This window comes from Ursus americanus, chromosome 19, assembly GCF_024610735.1.
Source record: "Ursus americanus isolate L20-20 chromosome 19, mUrsAme1.1.p, whole genome shotgun sequence".
Classification (NCBI taxonomy): domain Eukaryota; kingdom Metazoa; phylum Chordata; class Mammalia; order Carnivora; family Ursidae; genus Ursus; species Ursus americanus.
Window position 1 is genome coordinate 46767919 of NC_142145.1, and position 16674 is coordinate 46784592.

General features: G+C 43.5%; 1 long non-coding RNA gene across 24 annotated transcripts in view; it reads left to right on the plus strand.

Moving 5' to 3' along the window:
- The window catches only part of LOC123781975 (uncharacterized), a 411220-nt gene extending 394925 nt beyond the window's left edge, over positions 1-16295 (plus strand). For 18 of the 24 annotated variants that reach the window (XR_015727736.1, XR_015727735.1, XR_015727752.1 and 15 more), the window contains 3 exons: positions 3227-3360; positions 3774-9778; positions 11180-16295. This is a non-coding gene — a long non-coding RNA (uncharacterized LOC123781975). The remainder of the gene's footprint in view (positions 1-3226; positions 3361-3773; positions 9779-11179) is intronic. The other 6 variants (XR_015727743.1, XR_015727738.1, XR_015727741.1 and 3 more) reach the window with 6 other exon arrangements.
- The last annotated feature ends 379 nt before the right edge of the window (positions 16296-16674 follow it).

A 16674-nucleotide genomic window follows, 5' to 3' on the forward strand; every position in this document is an offset into this window, starting at 1 on the left:
CATAGATTGAATTCTGATATATCTTACATTGATTTCTGGACCTTTCTTGTTACATGGATCTATCTGTTTACTCACGTACCAAGGCCACGAGGTTTTCATCGATAGCGCATTACAATGTACTGAGACATCCGGTAGAGCTAGTCTTACTCGGGATTGTCACCCCCCACTCCACTGTGGCTCTGGCTGCTGTTAAGATCTTCTCTTTGTCTAGAACATTCCATAGTTTCTTTGTGTTGTGTCTTGATGTGAATTTCTTTTCATTCAAATGTAATATTTAATATTACTCTTTCACCCCATTCTTTTCTCTTCTCTCCTTCTGAAACACCATTCACACTCTTGAGACTTTCTTTGAGAAGAGAGACCTTCTCTATCTTTCATGTCTCTTAAGCTCTCTTTCATATTTTCCTTTTTTTTTTTTTTTGCCTCTCTGCACTAAAATTCTGTAGAGTTTATTCTCACTATCTTCAATTTTCTAATTCTTCTGCTGTGTCCAGTCTGATGCCATCTCCATCCATTAATTGTTTACTGTATTTTTCTGTTACTGTATCTTTCATTTCTAGAAGTTCTATTTGATTTTCCAACCCACCATGTCTCACTTCATGGTTCCTATTCCTTGCAGATATTTAAAGTTTATCTTCCACTTATTAAAAAAAAAATGGCATAGCTGTTTATACTCTGTGTGTGATCATTCAAATAACCAAAGTTGTGTGAATCGCCTCTCTGTCTCTCTGTTTGTTCTGGCATGAACTAATGGTGCCTTATTTTCTAGTGCATTCGGTAGTCTTCGACATGCTTACTGCCCATGAAAAATCATTTGTGCAAAATCCCTGATGCCGAGGATGAAAGTGTCTGCCCCCAGAGGGGTTAGAGTTTGCTTCTGCAGTGCGTTGAGTTGCACTGTGGTTTGCTATCACTTGAAACCAAATTCGCTGCTTGAAGTTTCTTGGCCTACTCCAATGATATGCCTTTTGGGCTGTAAATATTTGCAAATGCTGGCCAATGGCTTAATAGTGACATCTAACAGGGACAGGTTTGTTTGTTTTCTTTTCCGTGCTTTGCTTAGTGTTAAGGCAACTCTCCTTAAGGTCCCCTGAGGTAGGGGAAAGGGGAGCAGGTTTACCTCTGGTTCACCTTTGGGAGTCTCAGCTAATGGGGGCAAAAGTCTCCTATGAGACCCTTCCTCTGACCTTGGGTGAGTCCTGGCCTTTGAGTTCTGTCTTCTTCATCCTGAGGCTCTGTTAAAATCAGAGCCAACTCAATTTAACCTGATCAAAAAAGGTGTTCATGCCAAATGTTAATCGTTTGGTAGGTCCTTGTTACTTGTCAGCTTTTTGATGATTTTAAGAACAATTTTAGGGGTGCCTTGGTGGCTCAATCAGTTAAGCATCTGCCGTTGGCTCAGGCCATGACCTTGGGGTCCTGGGATGGAGCCCCATATCGTGCTCGCTGCTCAGTGGGGAGCCTGTTTCTCCCTCTCGTGCTTCCCCTGCTTGTGCTCTCTCTCGCTTGCTGTCAAATAAATAAATAAATAAATCTCTTTTTCTAAAAAAAAGAACAATTTTATTTATTATTTTATTCAATTTTTCATTGTTTTCAGTGGAAGGGTTAATCTGCCCCCCCCCCCCCAGGGAGCATGCGTGCTAGCTGGGGTACGGAGGGGCAAAGGGAAGGGGAGACAGAATCTTAAGCATACTTCCCTCTGAGCACAGAGACCAACACAGGGCTTGATCTCATGACCCTGAGATCATGACCCTGAGATCATGACCTGAGCTGAGACCAAGAGCTGGTCGCTTAACCGTGCCACCAGGTGACCCTGGAAGGGTTAATCTAAATAACCGAGCCCACTATTACCAGAAATGGAAAAATGCCTGTTGGCATTTCTCATAAGCATTAGAAACAGTTTTTCTAGGGGCGCCTGGGTGGCACAGCGGTTGAGCGTCTGCCTTCGGCTCAGGGCGTGATCCCGGCGTTGTGGGATCAAGCCCCACATCAGGCTCCTCTGCTATGAGCCTGCTTCTTCCTCTCCCACTCCCCCTGCTTGTGTTCCCTCTCTCGCTGGCTGTCTCTATCTCTGTCAAATAAATAAATAAATAAAATCTTAAAAAAAAAAAAAGAAACAGTTTTTCTAATTTTTAAAATCCTATATCTTTATGGGTTTCACATTTCATTTTATAGATTTTTTTTTTTGAGAGAGAGAGAGTTGAGGTTTTTGCTTAGTCTTCCTGTTTAAGAACATGGTATGCCTTTCCATTTCTTCAAATCTTTTGCTTCTTAACAGCATTTTAAAGTTGTCACCTTCTACAGAGTTTATATTTTTTTGTTACATTTTCACTTTTTGGTTAAATTTATGACTACATGCTTTATTTCTTTCTCTTATATAGATGTAAATATTAAACCTAGAAATTTTCCTCAGAGTTCTGCTCTATTGTATGGGTTCTGATATACTAACTTAATTATTTTTATTTCATTATTCAAATCCATCCCTGATAGTAGAGTTGTACAAGAAAGAGTATTTTAGCATTTCCAAGTGGAAGGATTTTTTAACATAATTTTATTATTAATTTTTTAATGAATTGCTTTGTGAACAGAGAAGTTTTTCTGCATTTGTTCTAAATTTTGGAATTTATTGAAGTTTTCTTTGTGCCCTTGTATATGCAGTCAATTTTTTCACTAATCCAAGAGTACTTGGAAAAGTATATTCTCAAGGTATAGAGTTCTGTGTATATCGATCAAATTTACTTTACTAATTACACTACTTTTTGTTGATCCTCACTAAAGGCATAGTAAAAGGGAACTAAAGTCTCACACAGGAAGCTTGAATTTTCTCAGTTTTTGTATATTCGAAGTATTTGTCTTCTGCTTTTTGACCTGAAAATGGTTTGGCTGGATGTAAAATTCTTTGGTCAGGCATCGTAGACATTGTTCAAATCTCTTTTAGCTCTTCCGAGTGTTTCTGTGGTGAAACCTAAGACCAGCCTGGGTTTTTTCAAGTCTCTTTATAGGTGACTTGGTCTTGCTCTCAGACAGTTCAAAGGATTCCTTCATATCTTTATGGTCCAAAAATTTTCTAGGCTATGACTCAATGTTGATTATTTTGTGTTAATTTTTTCTGCAGTGGAGTAACCCCTTTTAATCTGAATAGTCCAGTCTTTTACATATGGAACGTGTTAACGTTTTATTTATTAAAATATTATTTCTGTTGCACTCTGTCTGTTTTCTTTTTCAGGAATCTCAAGCAGACTCCTCACAGAACATGGAGCCTGATGCGGGACTCGATCTCAAAACCCATGAGACCATGACCTGAGCCGAAACCAAGAGTCGACACGTAACTGATGAACCACCCAGACGTCCCTTTCTCAGGTATATTTTATCTACTATTTGCTTCCTGCTAATCCTTTACAAACTTCTGTTTGTTTCTGTTTCATTTCATTGCTCACCCCCATCCTGTGAGTACCCGACATGCTTCCAGCAGAGTCCGTCTTCCTTCACCTGCCCCCATTGTAGTCCTTCATTTTGGTTACCTTCTTCACTGAGTTCTGCCAGTTCTTTTTTCACCTCCTCTGCTCTTGCTCAATTTTTCCTGAACTACTGTATCCCTGGGCTCTTGTTTTGTCTTGAGCTCCTGTTTTTTAAAGAGGATTGCTTCGCTAAGTTGTTTTTTTCTTTTTAAATGCATGACAGTATTTGGGATCCCAAATTTCACCTGTTTTGTGACAATATTTTGCTAGTGAATCTTTTTCAACTCTTCCTCATTTGTTTTTCTTGTTCTTTAGTCTTTTCTCATGTGTAGGTTCTGTGCTGGTTCCTTTCCGGTTCCTCATCTTGAAGTGAGGCGAGGCTTTCTGAATCAGCTACGTGCAAGAAATGTATGTGATGAGACGGCCAGGGCTTATTCTGAACTAGCAGGAATGCTCCCTAAACATCAGGCCGTGATGGTGAGAGACACCTTCTAGCTGTCAACAGATAGTCTCTCCTCCTGCAGCGATTGGCAGCTGCAGGGACGCACACGAGGAAATCACCCTCTTTCCCTGGACTGGCCACTAAATAATGAACGTTGTCATTGTTGGAGCATAGGAGTCATCGGATTGCTCTGATTTCTGGAACTGTGGCGATATAACACTTCCTCTTAGGATAGCGACACTCCAAAATAAAGGACTACGTGTGACCTGCAAGTGCCACCATTGTCACCACTGTCATTGAATTCTGTAGCTTCAACCTCCTTTTTCAATCCAGTTTCAAGACTAGGACATGGACCATGAGAAAGGTGAAGAAATTTCCAGAACAGGATAACTTCTGTGAAGGGCACTGTCCTGATAGAATGGCCATCAGATACCTGAAGATATAAATTTTCTATTTGAGACAAGAAGTTACTTATTGTCCTTTAGAAAAAGCTCATCATATTTCAATTATATCATCCAGGAAGCATGACTATTCTAGAAAATAAAGTCACCAGACTCTGCTAAAGCTGGGGCTTTGGGGAATACAAGCAGGGACACAGGATAAATGGGGTTTCCAGGGCACTATCTCAGCAAGACAGTCAGAAGAAATAAATGAAAGATCATGACTGGGAGAATCCTTAAGGTTTATCAAGCTTTATTATATCTATGCACTGTATATTTAAGTATTTGTGATGTGATATATTTATTTTCAGGGATATGTATGTATGTATTTCCTATTTGTTTTTATCAGAGATATTTAGAGCTCAGCCCTCCAAATGAAAAAGTCTTTGCTTGTTTTCTGAAAGATCAAAGCAGCACCTGGAAAGACCATTTTGGGGGGTGTGCCTGGGTGGCTCAGTCGATTAAGTGTCTGCCTTCTGCTCAGGTCATGATCCCGGAGTCCCAGGATCAAGCCCCACATTGGGCTCCCTGCTCAGCGGGGAGTCTGCTTCTCCCTCTGCCCCTTACCCCCACTCATGCTGTCTCAAACAAATAAATAAAATCTTTAAAAAAAGAAAGATGAAAAGACCATGGGAACATACTAACTACTAATCCCTGGACAATGTGCTAAGTATGTCATAGCTAATTTATTCCCTTATTTTAAATGTATACGTTGAAATTCATTTACATTTTCTTTATTTATTTATTTGAGAGAGAGAGAGCACGTGTGCATGCACATACATGTGCACAAGCGGGGGAGGAGCAGAGGGAAAGGGACAAGCAGACTGCACTCTGAGTGCAGAGCCCAATGTGGGGTCGAGTCCCAGGACCCTGAGATCATGACCTGAGCTGAAATCAAGTCAGATGCTTGACTTGACTGAGCCACCCAGGCACCCTAATTTTTATTTTATTTTTATCTGTGTAAATATTTTTTATTTTATTTTTATTTCATTTTATTGTGATAACACTTATCATGAGGTCTACCCTCTTAACAAATGTTTAAGTGTACCACACATGATTGGTAACTACAGGTACTGATCATCAGAGAAATATAAGTGGAAACCACAGTGTGATATAACCGCACACCTGTCAGGATAGCCGTTTAAAAAAACAAAAAAACATAAGTAAGACAAGTGCGGAGAAACTGGAAACTTTGCACACTGTTGGTGGGAAAGCAAACCGGTACATCCACTATGGAAAACAGCATGGAGGCTCCTCAAAAAATTAAAAATAGAGCTACCATACCAGGATTACCATACCAGCAATCCTACTTTGGGGTATTTATCTACAAGAATTGAAATTGGGATCTCAAGTAGAAATTTGCACTCCCGTGTTCATTGCAGTACTATTCACAAGAGCCACGATATGGAAATAACCTACATGTCTATCAACAGGCAAATGGATAAAGAAAATGCGGTGTAAGTGTACAGTGGAAGACTATATGGCCTCTAAGAAAGAAGGAAATTCTGGGGCGCCTGGGTGGCGCAGTGGTTAAGCGTCTGCCTTCGGCTCAGGGCGTGATCCCGGCGTTATGGGATCGAGCCCCACATCAGGCTCCTCCGCTATGAGCCTGCTTCTTCCTCTCCCACTCCCCCTGCTTGTGTTCCCTCTCTCGCTGGCTGTCTCTCTCTCTGTCAAATAAATAAATAAAATCTTAAAAAAAAAAAAAAAAGAAAGAAAGAAGGAAATTCTGCAACGTGTAACAGCATGGAGGGGCCTCGAGGACATGATGCTTAAGTGAAATAAGCTTGCGTGACTCCTCTCCTTCACTCTTTATCACAGCTCTGCACACCGTGTATGAGGAGCCAACAGTTTGCTGCTGTAGAACTCAAGGCTCAGAATGGAGAGGAAACGTGCCGGAGCCATCCAACAAGTAAGGACCAAAGCTGGATTCATATATAGATCCCCAAAGCCTCTCCTCCACTACGCTCCCGGGACGTTCAGGTACCCCTGGTGCTCTGGAGGGCAGGAGAGGGGGCAGAGCCTAGGAAGCTGCAGGGAGGGAGGCCTGGTCCTGAAAAGGGGCCAGGTCCAGGGGAAGACTTGCCCGGAGAACACAAGGTGCTGGGAGCTCTCTAGCTCCCTCCTCTAGCCCACAATTTTCCATCACCACCAGACAGCTGTTTGAAATACTACAGCTCCAATCCCCACGACTCTTTTGGAATTCTTCCACCATCCCCATGGCCTCACAGTCCCAGTATGGGAAACTGTGCTTTAGAGGGATGTTATGAATATTAAGGAACAAGTGATTATAAATCTTCTGGCAAACAGACAGTCCTATAGAAATGTTAACTAACCGTATGTTCCCGTTTAACTTCATTTACGGCATTTGGAGGGAACGGAGACATTTTGCCTCTTGTTGAGGACTTCTACTATTCAGTATTTGTAAAGAAATCATTAGCTACCTCTTGCGAAAGACATCAGGAAAGTTCTCTTCATCTTCATGCTGTCTGCTCCAAAGGGTTTTTTGTTTGTTTGTTTGTTTTTGGTTTGGTTTGTTTGTTTTTGTTTTTTGGTCTGCTCTGAAGGCCTTGGCTGGGTCTGTTACAAACAATCTCGTAATTGTGCGACTTATACCTGTCTAAAGACTTAATCAATTCTTTGTCTTTCTGAGGGCATCTAGGTCATTAAAAATCTAAGTTCTGTAGAGTTAGCCTTCATCTTGGATGATAACGTTTCACATGATTTCTTTCCATATGTTCCATCATGTTATGCAGCAATACATGTCTTCCACACCCAAATTGGAGTGTGTATCTCCAAAATCCAATTACCCACATAAACTTGGGACCTGTTATCTGGATAAATGATATCCATAAGCGTTCCAAGAAACTTTAACCTTAATAACTTCATAATAATTAATAGTGCTAAATTAATCTAGAGAGCCTTTCCCGACAATTGCCAAAAAGAAATACAATTTAACTACTTTGAGAGCCTTTACTGTTTCTCATCCCACGCTTCCATGGAAAGTTCCAAAGAGATGCAGAGGAAAGGTGGAGATCAGAGAATGAAACAAAGTGAGGGCTGGCTATTACAGGCTGGACAATCAGCCATACACTTCCTTGAGCTTGAGTCCCCCCTCTACGCTCTTCCTAAAATCGGAGGTACTTCTGTTTTTTCTCTTCTCGGTGGAGTGTCAATGAATATTTTCCACCTTCCTGGAACACCATTAATTTACAATCTTCATCCCTCCTGACGTCTCTGCTGAGGCTATCCGACCATCGTCTTGGTCTGGTCCTCACTGATACGATCTTTCAGGGCTCTCTCCACTAAGAGCCCAAGGCCCACTCTCTGCTGGGTTACATCCTCCGGGCCCCAAATAGAAAGTTTTTGGGGGGTCTGGAGTTCAGAAATGCCTCACCAGACTCCTCTTCTGCATCTTTAGTAAACTAAGTTAGTACCAAGATGTCTTAAAGCAATCAAGTCTTCATTTACACCCTTTAAATATCTGTAGATAGCTATCATGGCCCTCAGTCCAGAAACACACTAACCCACTTCTGCCCTCCCGCAGCAAATGCGCAGGAACGCTGTCTGTGTTGTTTTAGAAGATCTTTGATGGCACCAAACAGACGCTGATTCCCTTGTTATCAGAACCAGAACGTGAATTTGTCTCTACCCTCTAGCACGGAGAGGCTTCTCTTTGTAGGAATTTGCAGTGCGACCTACAAGCAATGGGGAGATCATCAAATGGCAACCATAGAGCATGAATAACATTTCATCTGGGCAGCCCTTTATACTGCTGAGATGTCTTCTCTTTCTTTTGTCTGTAAGCTGTTTTTCTGTCTCTATTTCTTTTTGGTCTTATCTTCTGGTACAATGTGTGAATCTACTCTTTATAGCAAACTTCACAACAGCAAACTTTGAACAGAGGCCACCGTAAATTCTTCAAGGACAGTGATTTTAATAGTAATTCCTCTGTGTGTGTCTGTGTGTCTGTGCGCCCGCGTGAGCGAGACCATCAAATAAGTGAGTGAATGAATACACGAGTGAATAAATGAATAGAAATTACAAAAGAGAATCATCAGGAAATAGGAGACAGTGTAATTTAAAAAGAAGGAAGAAAACCTGGTCATTACGTCCACATTCACTGTCGATGTTGTTATGACTGAAACGATCCATCCTAAAATGGTGCGAGGACACGTGGCAAGTTGCTGGCTTTGGAGACAAACGGTCTGAACCTTGAATCCTGGCCCCACCATCTACTGACCCCTGAACCTCTCTGAGCCTGTTTTCTCTTCTGAGGTGAGACGCACAGCCATCATCGGCCCCTTAGGGCAGGATTTACGGTAGAGCAACGTGCTCGCCACCGTGCCTGCCAGAGGGGGCGCTCGACGAATGGTGCGATCATCTCTGGATGGCATCCCAGCCAGTGTTGAAGTGAAGAAATCAGTTACCTTGTCTAAATATATGGTACGTGTGCCGCAGATCTGTTCTCTCACTTCTCCTAATTCCCATCTTCTATTTTTTTAATCCTTAATATTCATTTTACTGAAGTGATTTCAGTATTCTTTTCAGAACTAGGATTCAGCGCTTCGCATTCCCCAGACGTGATAAAGGCCATGTTCGGTGACACCTTTGCGGTGTCTTAACCGGCCTTTGGAGGGCAGCGGCAGAGACCAGGGTGGTACGGGGACCCCGTCCCCAGCTGCATTCTGAGTCCCCTTATATGACCATTCTTCCCCGTTTTTGAGGATAAAACTGCACTAGATGCAAGGAATAAGGGAGAGTTTCCAACAATCAAAGAATCGTCTCTCAACATAAATAAGAAGTACATAAATAATCGTAGGAGAGACGCAAATTAGCATTTTTCAAATTCTAAAGGATATCATTTGAACGGTCTCTCTTCCAGAATTTCTTATCTGAAAAAAGATTCTTGGAATCCTTTCTGCCAATAAAACTTGGAAGTTTTGCAACAACGCCAATAGGGCAAGCAACTTAGACGTGGAGCTGCCATGTTGCCTGTAGACACAGCCGGCTCCCACCCTGTGGTCCCGTTGAAGCAAATGCACACAGCTAGGACCGGCTTGGACACAATCACAATGGACAGGAGGGTCAAGAACAGACAGAGGAGCCAGGAGTTAAGTTTGCTTGTGGGAAACAGGAAGTGGCGGGGCAATTATGCACAGAGATTTGGAGATTGAGGGCTTATGTGATTAAGAAAATATTGACTCCTCCAATTAACAGCTGTTGGCCAGAGGGACCTCACAAGAAAATGCTGTTTTTATTTAAGGTTCAATTGTCTTAGGGATTGGAGATGTCTGTGCAAGGCAGGCCACTTGGCATGGCTAGGAGCCCTGGAGCGGGTAGGCAGAGGGCACTGAGCCCATGGATGGAGAAGTCACTGTGCCAGGCCCCGTGGTCAGCTTTACAAGAACCATCTCGTTGAAGTCTCACAAGGCCCTGTGAGTAAAGTACTATGGCTATTGTCACAATTTACAGAAGGGGAGACTGAATATTAAGTAAAACCAGATTCACAGGGGTTACGACTCACACAGGGACTCTAGGGCCACACTCCTAACCACCGCACCATCCTTCCTCCCGCAAGTGGGCCGGGAAAGAGGATGCAGTGCTGTGTTCGCGGTGAGCTGGGTAGTAAGCCACCTGCGCCTTGTCCCAGGCCTGGGATACAGAGCTGTGAAAGTGCCTTTCCTCCTTCAGCATGGGGTGGAGATGAGGCTATTACAGTCTTCGTGGGGAAGAAGAGAGAGACTTGCAGAGGGATGGAATGTGGACCAGAAGGTGTGTGCATAGCACACAGACGTGTCCATACACACCCACGCACCCGTTCACGAGAAGCCCCAGGCAAGTCGGCAGGGGTGAAGGTGCCTCTCTTCACACACACCTCCTTCCTCTGCACCGATTTCACCCTGCCTGGTTCCTCGGTGAGCACGTTCTTCCCTCCCCTCGGCCAGCCTCACCTGCCTCCCCCCAAGTCCTGACCGCCCAGTCGGAGCATATTCCTCCCCGTGATCTGTATAGCCACATTTTCAGCTGACTTACGATATGCGTGTGTGCTCAAAGTGCTGGCTGCATTTTTTGAGACTGAAATTAAACCACAACAGAAAAAGAACCTAATGCTGAATAAAACTAGTACTTTAAAAAAAGAAAAAGTTCAGAGCTTCAGGCGTCATTCTGACTTCTGGAAACTTCTTCCCATGAAACTCATATATTTTCTGGGCTTAACGCTTTGGTCATTATGATCGCTTTACATTTTTACCTCTTCCAACGGGGTTTTTGCAACTCGGAGATCAAGTTTGTTGTGTGACAACATTAACAGCTAATAAATTAGGCTCCCCCCTGCCATTTTCTTGAGCGGGGCTGGCAGAGTCAAGGCCTCACGGAATTTGGGAGGAACTTATTCTGTGGTCGATCCCCCACTTGGGCTATAAGGTCAGGATTGCATGCCAGAGCTGTGCTGTTCCTAATGGGGGGGGGGGTCTGAGACTCACCAAGGTGTGTGTCCATATGCTCTTCTCCAAAACTCTTTGAACCAAAGTGATTCAGAGTTGTTTAGATTTCAGGGAAGAAATGTGCGTATACTGTATATTATGTGACAACTCCCATTGGGGTTGGGAGCAGCACCCACTAATTAAACACATTAATATTCCCATAGCTAAATATATATTCACACTAAGTGCAATAAATATAAAATATAGTCAGGTATCATAAAAATGTAAATAATATGATATGATTAATAGGATAAATATTAAAATAATATAATAAACAATGTAAATATAAAATATAATAACCGGTTCAGGTTAGTTTTGACTGTCAAATAACTTTATTTTATTTTATTTTTTTAGGAGGAGGAGAGGCGGGGGAGGGGGAGAAAGAGAATCCTAAGCGGGCTCCACACCCAGCGCAGAGCCGGACAGGGGCTTGATCTCACAACCCTGAGATCATGACATGCGCCGAAATCAAGAGTCCAACGATTAACCGACTGAGCCACCCAGGTGCCTCTGGACCGTCAAATAAGTTCAGATGACATTGTTGTTGCCACATGAGTTATCGAAATCTTTTTGGTTTTCAGATTTTTGGATTTGGGGTTTTATGGAGAAGAGGTCATGGACCTGGTAAGGCCAACGGCTGCCATTTATGGATCCTTCTTGTGCTCTCCTGTGTTCCCCCCGAGAACCTGCGCCGAAGGAAATGAAGGAAAGTTCATAGCTTCATGTTCTGGACGAGGAAACTTGGAAGTGCACAGTCTAGGACCAGGGAGAGGACTCAAACCTGGCATATCCACACCCCTGCAAGGCCTATCCTCTTGCTACTATGATGTCTCCCCCCCAAGGAAATGACAGGCTTGCCAGATTTTTCCTTAAGATGACAGCTTCCTTTATCTCACCTGTCTGACAGGCGGGCCCCTGGCTACTTGGCTCTCTCAGCTGTCCTCACTTAGCATTATTAGCTCTTAGGCCTGTCAGGTTCAGGCCGATCCCCTGCTCTTTCTGCAGGGCCCCTTTAGTTTTCCTACTAAAAATATTTTTAAATAGTTGAGTGCCCCAGACATTCTTGAAGCAGTCATTTCCTTCCCTTCTCCTTTATTAATGGGCTAACTTCCTTCGGCTCCCCAGTGTTACTCTAGGCACTTTGTGGAAGGCCTGTTTATTGCCTTTGGCTGACATTACCTTTCTCCTTCTCCACCCCCAACTTTATCTTCTCCCTGCCAGCAGGACTAACCTTTGTTCCTTTCCTCCTTTGGGCTTCCCTCTCCTGCTCTGCATTTTCCTGGGGGGAGTCTCTGCCCAGGGGGTTTCTGAGCCCCGGCTCCCCAGCGGGTTAAATAGTGAGTAGTCCTGGCCTCCTCATTCTGCGAGGTTCTGGCTCTCGGCTGTGGGCCAGTCACACTCTGGGTTGAAAGTGTTCAAGTTCTGTATGAAAAAGCTGATTGTCTTGAATTTTCTTTTGCATGTCACCTTTTTGCAGGGCACACACTGGGCCGCACACCCTGAAACAGGGACTTTTCTTATTTGAGACCCAGCGTGGGATCTTCCCACAGGGCAGCTCCTCACAGCTCTGTGAGGACGCAAGTGTGGTCAGTCAACACCAAGGGAACCCGCACCAGATTTGGCTTCTGAGATTTCTCCCTGCCATCTCCAAAGGAGCCCCCGGGGTTCTCAGGAAAGACCGGCCAAGGGTGGGACGGCTATGATCTATCAGCTCACTGCTCTGATTGAGTGAATCCTCCCACCCAACCAAGCTTTACTTAACCTCGTTTTCCTTCATATTCTCACAAAAGATGGGAGTCATGAGAATACCACTTTGATTCCGACACCAATTCCGATGTGTGTGCGTGTGTTTCTTTTTTCACCCTACCAAGCAATCCTCCAACATCAGCTGGGTGTCCTACCATCCCACTCAATTCTGACACTATGTACCTGGAGATGGTGTCAGGTCCCTCAGGTTAAGGGTTCAGCCCCACGAGACTACCTCCCCTCTCCCCCCCTCCACTTGAGATGCCAATCACAAGTCCAAGCTGTCACCTGTGCTTCTGACCGGTGGGTTAGAGATCGGAGGTTCCCACCTCCTTGGGTTCAATTAATGTGCTGGAGAGGCTCACAGGACTCGGAGCGGCTTTACTTATGTTTACGAGTTGATTGTAAGAGGCAATGAGCGAGGCTCAGCCACGTGGAGGAGACGCACAGGGCAAGGTATAGGGAAAGCCGGGAGCTTTCGTGCTTTCCGAGGGCTCACTTGTTCACCCACCTGCAAGCTCTCCGAACCGTGTCCTTTACTGGGTGTTTCGGAGGCTTCATTACATAGGCGCGATTAGCTAAGTCCCTGGCCATTGGTGATTGAACTCACTCTCTAACCTTCTCCCCTTCTCAGAAGTCAAGGGGTGGAACCAAAAGTTCCAATCTCTGATTACTTGTTGGTTTCTGGTGACCAGTCGCATCCTTAGGTTACCTAGGGGCTTTCTGAAAGTCAGCGCATTAACATAACAAAAGACACGTTTTCCATTCTTCTTATTTAGGAAATCCCAAGGGTTTTAGGAGTTCTGTGCTCCCAGGAATACGGACAAAGACCGAATCTATATTTCTTATTATGATCACAATATCACAAATACTTAACCCATCGAGTCGTCATGAGGGGTGAGTTGATTAAATGAGTGAATGTGTGTGGAGGCTTCTGCACTGTCAGTTCCCTGGACACAGGCCCCCCTTCTTCTGTGCTCCAGTGTGAAGTCCTAATACCACCAAGGTGAACAAATCCTTGTCATCTCCCAGAGGAAAGAGGATTCCATATTGTCGCCAAGGGCGGGACTAACCTACAGGTAGGGCTGGGGCTAAAACCCAAGGGTAAGGATTCCCTGTTAGTGCTCTGTGCTAGGGTGACCAACTATACTGGTTTGCTAGGGACTTTTTCAGCCTTAGCACCAAAAGTTCTGCTTCTCAGAAAAACACTTCAGCCCAGCTGGTCACCCTAAACCTCTGGTCTTCGTGAGCCTTTGTTGCCTTATCAATCAAAACAGTACGTTTGGGGGTGCCTAAGGCTCAGTTGGTTAAGCATCTGCCTTTTGATTTCTGCTCAGGTCATGATCCCAGGGTCCTGGGATTGAGCCCCATATCAGGCTCCCTGCTCAGCCAGGAGTCTTCTTTTCCCTGTCCCTCTTCCACTCCCCTTGCTTGTGCTCTCTTCCTCTCTTCCTCTCTCTCTGTTACATAAATAAAATCTTTAAAACACACACACACACAAAATGGTATATTTGCTGTCTCCACAGCTTTTTACAGTAGGAATAAACCCTTCAGATGCCAATCTTTGTATATAGGAAATATTTTAAGTCACTAAAATCTAAGATTTCATAAAATAAGCATTTTTCAGTTAGCCATATTGCTTTTTTTTCACTTAACTTCCGTATCTTCTCTCATTAGATTATTTCAGACCTAGCGAATAATCTGTTGCTGGCTGTTCAGAGGAAGGTGATGTATTTTCTAGCTGACGGAGAATGAATTCAATGCCATTAATAAAGAAATTTCACAAAGTTCTAACTAACTTCTGGGAGTAGCTTACAATCGACCGGACTTAATTCTTCATGTTTGAATAAGTTTGGCCTTCTGGAAAACATTATAAGGAGGTTTTGTTGCACAGTGTACTGATGGAGTGGGAGCTCTATGCAAACTAAAACATGAAATGATGTTATTAATCCAAATATCTTACCACAATGGTTGTTTCTTTTGGAAGAGGGTGGGTAAATCCAGGATTTCACTTGGCCTGAAATATGCAGGTACTCAAGAAAAGCAATTATTGCTCCCACAGGTTCAATCTATAACAAATGTTTATTACGTGCTTAATATATTCTTGTCACAGTTAGCTACGGAAAAGTCACAGAGAGCAAGGTTTGTTTCTAATCTTCAAGGCAGTTATGTGGGTGCTATAGAAGTGAGGAGAATACTTCGGCAAAGCTGGCTTTTGAAATTGAACATTGAAATCGGTCTTCGAGCCATCATTCAATATTGCCGTGCTGGAATTGGAGAGGCAGAATCTTGTGAAATTTTCTCTATAAACCCTTGAGATAGAGGTCAGGATGCGTAGCTTATTGTCTCTGACACATTCTCAATAAACAGTTAAGAATCATTTGGAGGGGCGCCTGGGTGGCACAGTGGTTGAGCGTCTGCCTTCGGTTCAGGGCGTGATCCCGGCGTTGTGGGATCGAGCCCCACATCAGGCTCCTCTGCTATGAGCCTGCTTCTTCCTCTCCCACTCCCCCTGCTTGTGTTCCCTCTCTCGCTGGCTGTCTCTATCTCTGTCGAATAAATAAATAAATAAATAAATAAATAAATAAATAAATAAATAAATAAAATCTTTAAAAAAAAAAAAGAATCGTTTGGAAGTTTTGGGCCAATCTGGCTTTGAACTATCAATATAAACAGGCCCATATAATACGTCCCTTACTGAAAAGAGAGAATGCTTCTTTGCAAGGCTGAATTTAATTTCCGAGACAGAGCTGTGAATGTGAAAAGCTGCTGTTAAAGAATGAGGACATCCTGATTTTGAGGAATTTTGAAAGAATCCTCAGGAGAGCTCGATGAGATTCTTCTCGTAGCACCATGAATGCCTAGGCGGTTAATTCACCTAATTTATTGTAAAGCACCTCGAAAAGAAGGGAAAAGTAGCAACAATCTACTACCAGAAAGGAAATTGATTGGGCCATATCCACACAGGATTGTCAGTGGCCAAACACAGAAACCTGCCTTACAAATCCACTGCATCTCCGACCGCGGGATATCTGCCATCAGGGCATGGCCACCCAGAAACACGCAGCGGACTCCTGCGACGCCAGTCTGGAAGAGAAATTTCCCAGCACTGACATCTCTGTGGTGGTTCTCATTTATTTTCTTCACTCTCATCGTATCTCTCTCTTCCCCATACTTGTTGCCTTCAGAAAACTTTTAGAAGTTGCTGGCTTCTTTCCGGATTACTGCGGGTATAAAGTTGTCCCCTGAAATAACATGCTGAAAATGAACTTTGAATGAACTTCGAAGAACATTCACTCTTTCATGAGTGGCTTTTATTCTTTGAGCTCTTAGATGGCACCCAAATGCTCCTGTGAAAGAAAATGATCCACCGACTAGTATGGCCTGAAGATTGTCGGCGCCTGGAGAGCAGTGATTGGGGATCCGGCATTAGGTGCTCTGGGAGTGGAACCAACACACCGTGGGTGTGAGCTAGTCCACCCACTGTTTTTTGGGTTCAAAACCATGCCTTAAAGATAGATTTTTCATCTTTTAGTTAAAAACTCTACAAAAAACCTCTGGGAAACTGCATATTTTGATTGGTTTTTTATTGTTGTTTTTGTTTTGTTTTGTTTTGATCATTCTACATTGTGTGTGAATGTGTTGGGTTTTGTTTATTCTTGGGCAACCCCTGAAAATCAATAGGGCATTTTAAGAAAATAATAAAACTCACTATTGAAAACTTCCTCTGTATCTTTCTGGTCTCTTCTATCACCCAATTACCTAACTTCACTATACTACGAATCACATCCCAAAGAAGCCCGGCATGATTTGCCTTTCTCTATAGTTCCACCTGTCTGGAGGCATTCCCTACCTCTATCTCCAGCCTCCTGACTTCCCTACCCACCCCACCCCCATCCCAGCTGACCTGTCATTTCCTCCTCTGTGTCCTCATCCTCACAATTGGGAAGAATCTGTTGATGTTGCTTTGATTTGTATTTCTCTAACTGCTAGTAGAATAGAACATTTTCACTGTCGCTGGTACTCTTGTCCTGTGACATGTGTTCATGTCCTTTGCACAATTTACTATTGGAAATTTGTCCACTGCAGTAATTATAAAATTT